The 13,613-nt window shown below is 42.5% G+C and overlaps 1 protein-coding gene across 5 annotated transcripts in view; it reads left to right on the plus strand.

Annotated features, from left to right (window-relative positions):
• CSRNP3 (cysteine and serine rich nuclear protein 3) overlaps window positions 1-13,613 on the plus strand; it is a 101,504-nt gene that overhangs the window by 59,690 nt on the left and 28,201 nt on the right. The gene's annotated exons all lie outside the window — the stretch shown is intronic.

Below are 13,613 nucleotides of genomic sequence, written 5' to 3' on the forward strand. Positions count from 1 at the left end.
AAATTTACATGCAGTCTGTCAGTATCTCTTTTTGCCCTTGCTCTGAGCCAGATGTGATGCTGAGAAAAACTGGATTGTAGATGTGCCCTTTCCTCAATAAAATATCCCCAAACTGCATCACATCTTTAAAATGCTGATACCACTCGAAGTCCTACCAGTGAGTTTTGATCACTGTTGAGTTGTTATAGGCTTTTTTGACCCTGGAAAAGGGATTGAGTGTAGATAAAAGACAGCTACCGCTCATCTACAAATGTATAGAAGCTGAAAATATTTACTAGGCTAAAACAGCTTTGAGATAAATAGCATGTCTCTAATTTCTCCATCTCTTCACAGACATGGATACAGTATGCTAATGAAACTTGTGATAAATTGGAGATGAGTAATTGATACCAAAAAAATGAAAACCAAACTGGAAAATTGTGGCCTTTTTCTTCCCTCACATTTGCATATAATTCTTTCCTACAGCTCCCCTTTCTCTACACCCACCCTACAAAAAGAGGTTTGTATTTTTAGCAGCTCTGCTTCAGTTTTCCATTACTTCGTATGTTTTTTCCACAAAGAAATAGGGAACGTGGGAAAAGGAGTAAAAGCTTGCATTGCCATAACAATTTAATACGTGTAACTGGACAACTTAAATACTGTGAAGTTAAGGATAAAAGGAAGAGGAGCTGCTTAAGTTTTTTAAGGTTTTTCTGTGCTTAAATGCAAAAATATAAGCAAGGATACTTCTTAAAAATATGTATCCAAATGCATTGTACAATTTGCATTCAGGCTTTCAGATAAAAAGATACATGGTTTTGTTTAGTACTTCATAAATAATGTCATGAAATATATAACATGAAATCCTGATTGATTTTGGGGCTGGTTTGTGTCCTGCTCTTTCATAAATAGTAGGGATTTGCATATTTATTCCATTGTCTAATGTGAAGTAGGAAATGTGGGCTGCAGAGTATGGAGCCTGACCCTCATCAGTCGCTCTGAGGGATACGGGCAGGAACTACAGCATCATTTACCGATTGTAGCTTCACCTTCTCGCGTAGCTGTTGGATTTCGATGAGGAAATGCCAGCAATGATGCCATAATGTACTGCAAGGCTGCAGAGTAAATAAGCCTCTGTGGTATTGTAGCTCTCATTAGCATGCTGCCCCTACATTACATTTATTTATTCAATTCTGGCCAATCATTTCTGTGCATGCCTGTGAGTGATACTTTCTGTCTGTGCTGCCGGGGGGCTGCGGTGCCGGGCTGTGTGTGTGTGTGTGTGTGTGTGTGTGTGTGCGCGCGCGCACTGTGTGTGTGTGTGCACTGTGTGCGTGTGTGTGCACTGTGTGCGTGTGTGTGCACTGTGTGCACTGTGTGTGCACAGTGTGTGTGTGTGAGCACTGTGTGTGTGTGCACTGTGTGTGTGTGCACTGTGTGTGTGTGCACTGTGTGCACTGTGTGTGTGTGCACTGTGTGCACTGTGTGTGTGCACTGTGTGTGTGTGTGCGCACTGTGTGCACTGTGTGCACTGTGTGTGTGTGTGCACTGTGTGTGTGTGCACTGTGTGCACTGTGTGTGTGCACTGTGTGTGCACTGTGTGAGCACTGTGTGTGTGTGTGTGCACTGTGTGCACTGTGTGTGTGCGCGGCGGCTCTGGAGGCTGGCAGACGGCCCCAGGGCTGCAGGGCACGCCCGCTCAGGGTCCTGCTGCCATTGCAAACACGGCCACAGCCCCATAGCCCCTCAGCCCCACAGCCCCACAGCCCCACAGCCCCTCAGCCCCACTGCCCCACAGCCCCTCAGCCCCACAGCCCCTCAGCCCCACAGCCCCACAGCCCCACAGCCCCACTGCCCCATAGTCCCTCAGCCCCACTGCCCCACAGCCCCACTGCCCCTCAGCCCCACTGCCCCACAGCCCCATAGTCCCACAGCCCCTCAGCCCCACTGCCCCATAGTCCCACAGCCCCTCAGCCCCTCAGCCCCACAGCCCCTCAGCCCCACAGCCCCACTGCTCCACAGCCCCTCAGCCCCACTGCCCCACAGCCCCTCAGCCCCACTGCCCCTCAGCCCCACTGCCCCACAGCCCCTCAGCCCCTCAGCCCCACAGCCCCTCAGCCCCACTGCCCCTCAGCCCCTCAGCCCCACTGCCCCTCAGCCCCACTGCCCCTCAGCCCCTCAGCCCCACTGCCCCTCAGCCCCACTGCCCCACAGCCCCACTGCCCCTCAGCCCCTCAGCCCCACAGCCCCTCAGCCCCACTGCCCCACAGCCCCTCAGCCCCACAGCCCCTCAGCCCCTCAGCCCCACTGCCCCACAGCCCCTCAGCCCCTCAGCCCCACTGCCCCGGGCCTGGCCCGCCGCCTGTCCCTCCTGAGGAGCGCCTGGCTGCTCCCTCGGGATGGTGAAGCGGCACGGTGCTGCCTTCAGGAGCACGTCGGCTTTTTTGAGTAGGGATAGGAATTTGATGACGAACTGCGTAGTGATTTAAAATCGGTTATTTGTCGCTGTTGAACGAAGTCTGCTTTAAATGTATCGTGAGTATGTTAACAAGGAAGCTGGATTGCAGATGTTTTTAGTGGCACTTCCTAAGCCATAGCCATCTCTAGTAAATGCCATTTGTGTGGGGGTGATAGGGTAAACAAAAAATGTTGGAAGCCACAAGATGCATTTGTTAATTGTTTTTAGTGCGGATAACAAATGGTAGCACCGCTTACTTCCAACATGAGCTGTGACAGCTGAGGAAGCTATTCTGAAGCAAACATTTTTGACTTTTAAATATTTTATTTTAGGGGCAGGGAGGGAAATCCCACGACTCAGGGGGAAATTGACTCCCAGAGTTGCTATTGTTTTGCTGTCTTGTTGTACCAGAGTCTTTGTGGAAGAATTCACTTTCAGAGTAGCCAGAGGTTTTACTTGGTAGCTTTCAATTAAGTTGTATTTGTTTACCATTATGCCCTTCTCACCCACTCTTACTTCTGAACAAACATCTTTCAATAATAAAATGGAAAAGTGGAAATTACATGGTATTAACCTTTTTAGCTCCTTTGGAAAAGACAGAGTGATCAGAGATTTAATAAAGCAAAATATATCAAATAATTAGAAAAACCCACCTCAGGTTGGAAGTGTAAGCCACATACCTTCACAGCAGTGCTTTCAGAAGAGTGTAGGGCAGATAATTAATTTTGTCCCAGCAGACTCCCCTGGCTGAAGTGGTGCTGAGTGGTCATAAGGTGCTTACAAGTCAGGCAATGAGATGGCAGTGGGCTCACTGCTCAGCTCCAATTCATCACTGTCTCGCTGACAAGAGTGCCCTGGGAGTTGGATGGGTACATACTTATTATTAGACCTGCAGCTCTTCTGTCAGCTTTCTAGTGAAGTTTTCAGCTTTGAATTATAAAGTGAACTGAAAAGGATTCTTAGACATGTTTATTAGTATACAAGTCACTACAGGCATAAACTCTCAATTTTCTTTAGAGTGAAAAAAAAAGTGAAGAGAGTCAATGTTCAATTTTAACACAACTGGGAATGTAATTTCAGGTCAGTCTTATTGTGGTCTGTCATCTTGTGTTAGCACCACAGGCACCTTCCTTTGGGTGCCTTTGTGTTGATTATACACAGATACACATGTACAGGTGAGTAAGGACCTATGGGGAATTTTTGCTGCTACAAATATTAAATTACTATTGGAAATTTTGTCTGTAATTGAATATATGCGTTTAAAATCCTTTTTGAGGTTTTCAATTATTTAAAATACAGGGAAGACTACTGGCTTACAGAAAAACATTTTAGTTTATTGATTACACATATTTTGTCTGTCTTCATAAAAAAAAAGTCTTCAAAAAAAAAATCTATGATACCATGGTCACTAAATCTGGGACTTGGAAACCTTTGTGTGGCTGATCTTTTTGATTAATTTCTTAAGGAAATTAGGCTTATGCAGTTATGCTTTCTCTGTGCCAGTCATATTGTTCAATATTTTCCAAATTAGTTTTTTAACCTGTTAGCTCATGTCAGCTGAGCTTAAAGCAGGAGCAGTTAATCTTCCTCAAGTATTGTGCAAATGGGTGGTGAGATAGGAAAGAGAGATTGCTAGTTCACACCAGTAAAAAACAATTTGCACTGTGGCTAAGACCCTGATTATCAAAGTAACCACACAAAGGAAAGCTTAAACACCATGACGCTTGGGAAGAGCATCAGTGAAGCAGCCCTCGTTCTGTGCCTTGGGTAATCCATCCCCAAGAGACAAATCCATAAATAATAAAGTTAAGTTCCAGTTGTTTCTCAGATTTTTTCTTTCTTTTTTTTTTTTTTTTTGTAAACTTGAAATTAAATTCTACTCATTTTTCGCTAATAGCTGAGTAGCTTATTTTTACCTTATGTCCTTCTTAGAAGATAAGGTGAATTGTCAATTCCTTACATATATATCAGTGGCAGAAGAAAACTTCACGGTTGTGTTATATGAATTCACTGTTTCCTGCATTCAGTAATTTGTTGTGTATGTTAAGGGGCCTTTTTTGGGTGAATTTCCCTCATCAGTGTTTAATTGATGAAATAATATTATTTCTAAAAATATGCATTGTTTAAAAAAAATAAATGTATCACAGAGTTGAATACATACACCATGAATGGTGCAAAGTCAAAAAGCAAATCCTAGAAACAAATTGGAATTTTACATCTTTTATTTTTCTGTAATTTTTTTTGTGGACCTGGATACCTACTTAGGACTCTCTTGGGTGTGCATGAAAAATGCAGATTGTAGCATTATATTTTGGTTATGCATTGTCCTTGATCTAGATAGAAAGCTTCAATTATTATAGCCATAAAGCTATTTTTGAAGATAGTAATTTCAAAACATCACCGCCTTCCAGTAGATATTAATAATGTATATTTTCCAGTACAAATAGTTTTATTGACTTTATTCTCTAGGGAGAAAGATGCACTTAAACATATTCTTACTAATTTTGGCTTCACTTGAGGACAAGCCTTGAATGAAGTCATGACTTTCCTGTCATGCCATGGAGCTACATTCATTTCATTGGTGGCAATTGAATGTTGAGTCCTGCTGACCAAAATTTTTTGCTTTTAGGGGTCTATTTTATTCTTCCTCCGATATTTCTGCTGACAAAAATAGTATGTTTTCTGGTATTTTCCTAGCTGTTTAGTTTCTACCATTTTCTTTCAGCTTTATAGTAAAAAATAGTAACAGACTTTTGGGCTATCAGAGAAGCTAGTCTGTAACTTTACATGACTACTAATAGCTGGTGTCTTAAAAATGTGCACAGCACTGTGATTTTATCAGAGAATTGGGTTAATTATGTTCTTTCTAATGGCAACATTTATTAAAAATACAAAAACAAGTTTTTATTCGAGATTTTTATGCTTTCAGTGTTAAAAAAAAAAAAAAAAGAAGGACGAAAAGGAAAAAAAAATTTAAAAAGCCCATCAGCCAAAAATATTTTGATTGGTTCCTTATAAGTCACTGGATGCAAAGAACCAAGATCATACAATACATTTTAAATGTCTTGTTGCTGAAGTGGAAAGAATATAATCTGACTGTTGAAGTATCGGGGCTCCACACTGCTTTTCCTCTGTTCCCTCACTGAACCTGGAAACTCCTGGAGCACCCAGATCTGTCAGTGCTTGCATAGGAATAGTAGAAGGTATTCCTGTAGCTGTGCCTTTTCTTGAGTGGATGTGACAAGGCAAAAGCACGAGGTTGGTCAAAATCATCTGCCAAGCTGGAATTTGAATGCTGAACTGAGGAGAGTTGAAACAGTGTCCATTAGGGAACGTGCTGAGCATGTCTATTGTGTAATGCTGCAGCAGTGCTGAAACGCAAATGGCTGCTGGCTGAGCACAGGCAGGTCTTCAGTAGCACAGGATTTGGTGCATAATAAGCTAAGAGCCTTTTTCATGCCACCTCTGTGGTGAATTCTTATTACCAATATTTTATTAAAGCATAGTAAACATGTACGTTAAATGTATAGACATAATTAAATTTTACCAGTGTATGACAGAAGAACACCTATGTTAAAAGAGTAATAAAATTTGCAGTTAAGTAAAGAATAATTACTAAATAGCATAATTTTTCCATTGTATGACCCTCGACTGTGTATTTATTTTGATATCCAAAGCAATGTGTATTTACACTTCCGAGACGCCTGTTGAATCTAAAGATCTATTTCACAGGGGTGCTGCAAATGGTCTGTGTTAGGGCAGTGTTCTGCTCCACAGATTAGTTCTGCTCAAAAGCTGTGTATATGAGTACTGCCTTTGCTGATTGTGCTTCTTGTTCAAAGTGAGCTGAGCTAATGCAAAACCTTAGCGATATGTTCAGATACATAGCATAGATAAACACCACTGAATGGCAACACTCAACTTTGACTGTTAAAAAATACAAAACCTGTATATTGTATACCTTCTCCTTTATAACTGGCCTCCAGTGATCATGACAGAGCATGGCTTTGCTACTTCATTTATATTTCTTTTAAATAATGAAGGAAATTTAAAACTCAGTCTGAGTCCCACATCTGTAGGAAAGGAATCTTTTCATATCTTTTTGCTTCAGTCGCTTCTCATGACTTTTTCTTTCTTCAGTTTTGCCTCTTTCATTGTGGTGTTACTCAGTCTGTATTACCATTTTCAAAAACCAACTAATTTAGGTAATTTTTCATGCTTTTAGGCACATCTTTCACATTTCTCAAAACTTCTCTGTTAAGAATTTCAAGTCTTTTCTGTAATGTTCTCTGGAGTGCGAATGCTTTTCAACCACTGCATTTGTAAAATTTTTAACTATCATTGGTTTTTAATGCAGATAAAACCGTTTATCTCTTTCTCCTTTTTAAATATTTTTTTTGCCAAGTTTAGACATGTGGAACATACATACATAACTTGTAATGAAGATGAGGGAAAATAGGTAAAAAGCGAGAGAGTGAGAATAAGCTTTTCATGTTTGCTCTCCAGAAGAACCCATTTAGAGGTCAGAATAGCCAGCATAATTGATTCCTGCCAGAGGCAGTATGAATTTATATCTTTACCCTTGACGTGACTTTTAGCCTATATTTGTTTAGCCATTTAAATTGTTGTAGCCATTTCTTCCAACCATGCCTTTGGCAGTCTCATTGTTGACACTTATACTGCACTTCCTCTGCATTTCAAGTCATAATTCCTGGAAATATTTTTTGAAAGCAAGCATGTAGGCTACAACTGCATACTGTGCAACTCTAATCCCAAGAGTTAAAGCTTTCTCAATTAAAGCAAGCATTGTGTAATATAAGGTTTATTTCCTCACAGGGAAGTTCTGACTAGATATTGAAATTGTAATTTTGATGTTATGTTAGCTGGGAGATGTCAATGTAATGCTTTGAAAATGTAATTAAAGCTGTTTAGAGAAAAAAGTTGATTTTAAGGTGTCCAGAAGATAAATTAAAGGAATTCAGTTGCCTTTTATTGAAGGGGGGAGAAGGGGGCAATTTATGTTCAGAAGCAGAATTTTCATAATTAATAAGCCAAACTGTCATTCCCCTAGAGATCCTATTATTTAATACATCTGCTCTGTGTATCAAACACTTTTGAAGTGTTCTAGAGTTGAACAGAATCCCATTGCATTTGAAGACAAGGCATTACAGAGCCAGCAAAGCTGCTCTTTACTGATGCAGAGGTGCAAAGTGTAGGGAGGAGTGTGTGTTTCCTAGCAGTGTTGAGATGACTGTAAAATTCCCTGTCCTTCCAATGGCTCTTTGAGCAGGACTGGTTTTTCTCTTGTACTGAGGTTTGGTTGTGGCCATTGAGGACTGCAGGTCTTCTGCTTCTGAGTAAGGTTTCAGGATTAGTCTCTAAGTCACGTCTGCTTAATGAAGGAAGAAGCAAAGCGTTTGGAGGTTAGGTGTTTGAGAGAGAAACGTTTTTAATCCCCAGTGTTTGTGTGGTTACCCTTCAGCATGGAAGCATAGCTCGTGCTGCTGGAGCTCCCAGTGCTCCACAGTCACAGTCCAGTACCTCCTGGAGGGAGGTACTCTGACCTGCCCTTCCAAGAGCAGAGCATAGGTCACTCTTCCTCTCAAAACATCTCTCCTGTAAAGATCAGCTGCTGAATGGGTCTCTTGTTAATTTACACAGCAGTACAGCTAAGAAACCCACCCAGGTGCTGGAGAGCAGAGTCTGTTGTTCAGTACCTGCTGCCCCTAAGCTATAGCTTAGTGGAGAGCGTCCTAGTCCTTTGTTTAGGTGGAGATCATTTTGCTGTAGAGAAAATAATGCCAAGATTCATAGTCCAAAGAGGGTGGGCACAGGTAGCAGCCAAGTGCTGTACTGTATTTATTGTATTTTTGGTTTTATTTATTTGGGTACATAAACAATTGCTCATGAATTTAGGCCTGGCCCAGCCTTTCTGTTCCTCTTCCTTGTCACCATGCTTTGCACTCATAAGAGATTTTTCTTTTGTTCTTTGACACCTTACTTGGAAGGACACGAAGTTTCAGGCTCCCAGGGAGACCTCAACCGTAACTTACTCAGATACCTCAAATCTCTGTAACTTTGGGTATGTGCAGAAGTGCCTTTATGCTAGGGGAACCTGAAAGTGAGACCCTGGAAGACCTTACATGCCTTTGAAGAAGACAATTTGGTGACAGATGGCAGAGCCTTCTTTGGTCTGAGGGACAACTAATGACAAGGACGTTGGAGTAATTTCATAGTTTCTGGTTGCTCCAGTGAAAGCAGCTGTTGCTCAGTCAGCAGGCGATAATCAGCCATTTGTATGTCCCTGTGCCCTTGCAGGGGGGAGACTGAGCAGGTGTAGCTGTGAGATGTCGAAGTGTACCTGTTGAGATGGCACATCACTCCCTCTGTTCTTGTTTTCTAATCATAGGAAATACGGCACCAGTTCCAGGAGCAGGCATGTGTTGGCTGTCCTGGGGACCAGTGCTCCCTCTGCATTATTCTCATGAGCTGCACCTTCTTGGGATTCTGTGTGAGAACCCCGGGTTTGGTCAGGGGTCTCGTGTGGTGGTAAAGTCTCTCCTCCAACCCGTGCTTCCAAGGAAAGACTCTGCAGCCTCTTGCTGTTCGGTCTCAAGGCAGTTTATTGTGAGTTATCTACAAGATTGTCTTCTCGGGCTGCAGCTGTTTGGTCAGCAGCCCAGGCAGAGACACACACACACCCTGACACCCTCTCTGTCTGCTGTCTTCTTCTCTCCCCCTGCCCAGGGCTGCTGCTATCTTTTATATGATATATTATGTGTTACATGTTTACAGTTTTTCCCCAATACCTACTACCTATGGTACAAGGTGCTTTTCTACTCTAAACCAATCCATAAGTGCCAGCATCACCAAGAACATGGAGGCAAGGAAGAAGAAGGAGGAAGAACAGGTTCAGCCCACTTTCCTCCATCTCAGAACTTCTGACCCCCATGTACAAAGTAAAAAACCCCTGTACAGGTGCTAAAACCCCCCTGTACAATACTAAAAATTTTTCCCCTCTACTTTGCAACTACTTCTATTATACTATCTAACCCTTTGTGACTGCTTGTTCCACCTTCAAAGTTGGTAACTCATTCCATGGCTCAAACTCAAAATCACAGCTGTTTGCAGCTGCCTGCCAGGGTCTAAAATGCTTCTGACAAAGGCCTGGAACCTCTAAAAATGTCTGAGAGACATTTTGAGTTCCAACAATTCTGCATCTTGTTTTGGGGATTATTAACTCAGAATTGGGAAGAATCTGAACAGTAAACAAGTGCTCAAGTGTTTTCAGACCTGCACAGTTTCTTGCTCATTTTCTCTTCCTCATTCTTTCTGATGGATGCTTTCATTCCCACATTAAAAGAGGAGTAGTGTCAGCTAGAAGCTGTGTGGCTTGGGGAGCTCCCCAGAGGTGGGCAGGTTGTTAAGGGTTGCACAGCTGTGGGGTTGGGAGTGTAGGCAGGAACATGCCAGGTGCTTTCCAGCAGCTGCAGCCATTGGACAGATGCCTCAGCTTTGGGATGCAGATCTGAATGTGCAGTTCCATTTGTGTCTCCATCGCTGTTCCCTCCCTGCACACCCTCAAATATAAACGCATTTCCTAATTCTCTAAGGGATGAGCACTCTGCCTCCTGTGTAATGTAATCACTACTGAAATGGAAATACCGCTGTAATACAGCAACAAGATGTCAGTGATTTCTCCTCAGCTGTCCCCACTTTGTGGAGGGTACCTGTGTAGTTTTGTCTAGTACAGCAGCTGCTGGACACTGCTGCCTTCCTGCTGCTTACTGTCCAAAATACTGTAGAGATTGAAACTGCAGTGATTTTGAAGGGGGTGTGGCTATGGTTTCAGAAGATGTGTTTTGTTGTGGTTTTTTACTTCTCACAGAAAACTAATAAGAAACTTGTTGCCTCAGGAGACCAAGTCAAGTGAATTTCTAAGAGGCTGGGCTCTGTCATATAGCAACATTTCAAGTCTCATACTTAGGGGAAATTGGCTGTAAGGATGAGGAAGCAGAGCTGTGTATCTGCAGTGGTTTTGGCTGGATTTTGCATCCCATTGCTTTCCATTGAAGCATTACATAGTGACTACTGCTGGAGACAGGATATTACACTTGCTACAATCACATGTGTGTTTTTTAGAGCTTTTGATTCTCAAGAAGTGAATTAACTCCCTTATTATAAAACTTCTGTTCTAATCCTTACAATTTAACAATATCATTAAAATGTTGTATAATGTATATGGAATTTCTAGTTTTGACTTACAAAGGCAAGTTTAAACCTGCTCATAAGTCCCTCCTGCTGTGTTTAGGAGCTGGCAGACAAGGTAAAATGCTTTGTCAGCAAAGCAAAACAAGTAATTAGAACTAAACTTTGCACCGGGAAGAAACCACTGTGTTCTTGCAACCTCAACTCATGAATTTCATATAGACAGGCTTCAGTAATTGCAGAATTATGATTTGGAATTAGACTTACAGACTGTAACCTGGTGAGTCCTACGTTTTCTTTATTTTTTTTTTCTTACTGTGTTTTCTCAGGTTTTTTTTGTTTTTGTTTTTGTTTTTTTTTGTTTTTTGTAATTCTCATATATCTGCCTTTATCTTGTTATGACTCATACCATGCTGAAAGGTTACAATTCTGTTCACATTGTCACTTTGTTTTTTCCAGGGAAGAAACTGGTGTTGGGGCTTGAAGGGAGCTGTAGAACACATGGGAGACATTGAAACTACTTAGTGTGAGGCCAAGTGTGAGCAAAGATAGCAGACAACCTGCTGAAGTGCTGTGCTTGCACTGCCTCTGTGCTAATTGAAAAGATAAGAGAGACATGGACTAGGGACAGCATTCTCTGGCTTCTGCTGCCAAGTGGCAGGATACAGCTCTTGTCCACAATGGCTAAGCTGTCAGGCCTCTGCCAAAACCCAGGTGCCCTCATCCAGCCTGCCTGCTGGGAATGGTTCTGGCACCTGCTTCATCCTGTATAATCCAGGAGAGCTAGAAGTGGCCTGAGCCAAAACCGTGAAATGTGCTAATTGTTTAACGTTTTGGCCAGTACTGGAATCTCTGCTTTAACCTGTCTTCTTTAGTAGCCATTTAGCCCAGTTTATGCAAGCTTCCTCATCAGATGTGTTGGGTTTTTAAACACAGTGCCATAGAAATGTTGGTTGGAAAGGAGTTCTGGAGTGTATCTAGTTCAGTTTCCTGGAAGGAGCTGAATGCTGCTGGTCCAGAATTAAGGAATCATAAAGGTAGTTGTAGAGATTTTAATAGTTCTGTCTCATGAGGAATGTAAATGAATTTTTTAAAATTTTTCTTGCTTTCAGTGGGATTGGGCAGAATCCTTTGTCAAGTCCATAGTGCTGGGTTGTGTCTCCCTGACAAGCACAGTGTGTCACCAATCCCAGACAGACTTTGCCTGGATAAGTGTTAGGAGCATTTGTCTTTGCAGTGCTGCAGGCAGGATGGTGGCAGCTGTGTGTCCTCTGGGCAGGCTCCAGCTGTTCTTGATCTCTCCTCAGTTAGTTAATTGCATGCAGTATTTCTGCCTCTGCTGTGTCACGGTTTAGGGGGAGTACTCCTCAGTTTAGTGCTCCCACAGAAGCTCTCCAAGGCACGCTGCTGCTCACCCACTCTCCGTCCCCTCCCCCTTGCCGTGCACTGGAGAGGAGAATAGGAGGCACAAAAGGTGAAGGTCGTGGCTTCAGATATTTTTTTAAATAATTTTAATAATTTTAGTAGTTAATTTCAAATTACTGGAAATGGCACTGAGATAAGAAGAGGAACAGTAAGGGCAACAATATTCATGACAGAGAGTACAAGAAAAGAAATGTTACTACTCACTGTGGAAACCCGCAATAGACAACACCAGTTCTCTCCAGCTTGGAATTGGAGCCATGAGAAACTTCTGTTCCCTGGAAAAGACTCCCTTCCCCCTGCCCCCAGTAATGATGTGAAGTGGTACAGAATAACCTGGGTGTCCTGGCCATGCCCCCTTCGGGCTGATGCAAAAAACCCTGCCCTGGCTGGAACCAGGACATGCTGCTAAATTTCTGCATGAGTACTTAGCTTTATAATGTTCTACTCCATCTCAAGAATATATTAGGCATTTCATTTCTTAATTTTGGTATCACAGAATAATTTAGGTCAGAAAATACCTCAAAGATCATTGAGTCCAACCATTAACCTGACCAGTTCATCACTAAACAATGTACCCAAGTGCCACATCTACACATCTTTTAAATACCTCCAGAAATGGTAACTCTGGGGTGACTTCCTTGGGCAGCCCATTCCCATGCTTGACCACCTTTGTGTTGAAGAAATCTTTCCCAATACCCAGTCTAAACCTCTCTGGCATTGGTTGAGGCCATTTCTCCTGTCATTTGTTACCTGGAAGAAGAGGCCAACCCCCACCTGGTTAACAAGTCCTTTCAGGGAGTTTTAGAGAGTGATGAGGTCCTCCCTGAGTCTCCTTTTCTCCAGATTGAGCAGTCCCAGCTCTCTCAGCTGAGTCACTTTCTAGACCTTCACCAACTTCATTGCCCTTCTTTGGACTCACGCCCAGCTTACTGTTATCTGCAAACTGACTGAGGGGGATGGACACTTGATCCCCTTGTCCAGATCACTGATAAAGATATTTAAACAGGACTGGCCTCAGCTGAGCCCTAGGAAGCACCACTAGTGACTGACCACCAACTGGATTTAATTCCATTCCCCAACACTCTCTGGGCCATCCAGCCAGCCAGTGTTTGCACCTATCCAAGATGTAAGCAGTCAGTTTCTCCATGAGGATGCTGTGGGAAATGTTGTCCTGTCTTTCATAAACCTGTGGGAGCTGGGAGAGGAGGACGTTTGGAAGGCAGTTGGTGTCTTTACCTGGTGTGGGTAACTTCTGAAATCCAGGTAGTTATTGAGCACAAATTCATATATGGTTTTTGTGCCTTCACTCTCTTTTATCTGTCTGTAATATTGGAATTATCAGATGAAGTTCTTAAAGGGTAGTGTGAACACTGGTTACGTCACTTATATTTAGCATTGGGAACTATAGTGTTCAGGATGATTTCTTCTTAATTTCATCCCTGATTGTAAACATTCCTTCCTTCTGTGGCAGCCAAAGGAGGGACCAAGTCCATAATTTTTTTCTTTGTTTGAAATTTTACAACGTAACCTAGAAGATAGGGAT

This window comes from Lonchura striata, chromosome 8 (assembly GCF_046129695.1).
Source record: "Lonchura striata isolate bLonStr1 chromosome 8, bLonStr1.mat, whole genome shotgun sequence".
Lineage (NCBI taxonomy): Eukaryota > Metazoa > Chordata > Aves > Passeriformes > Estrildidae > Lonchura > Lonchura striata.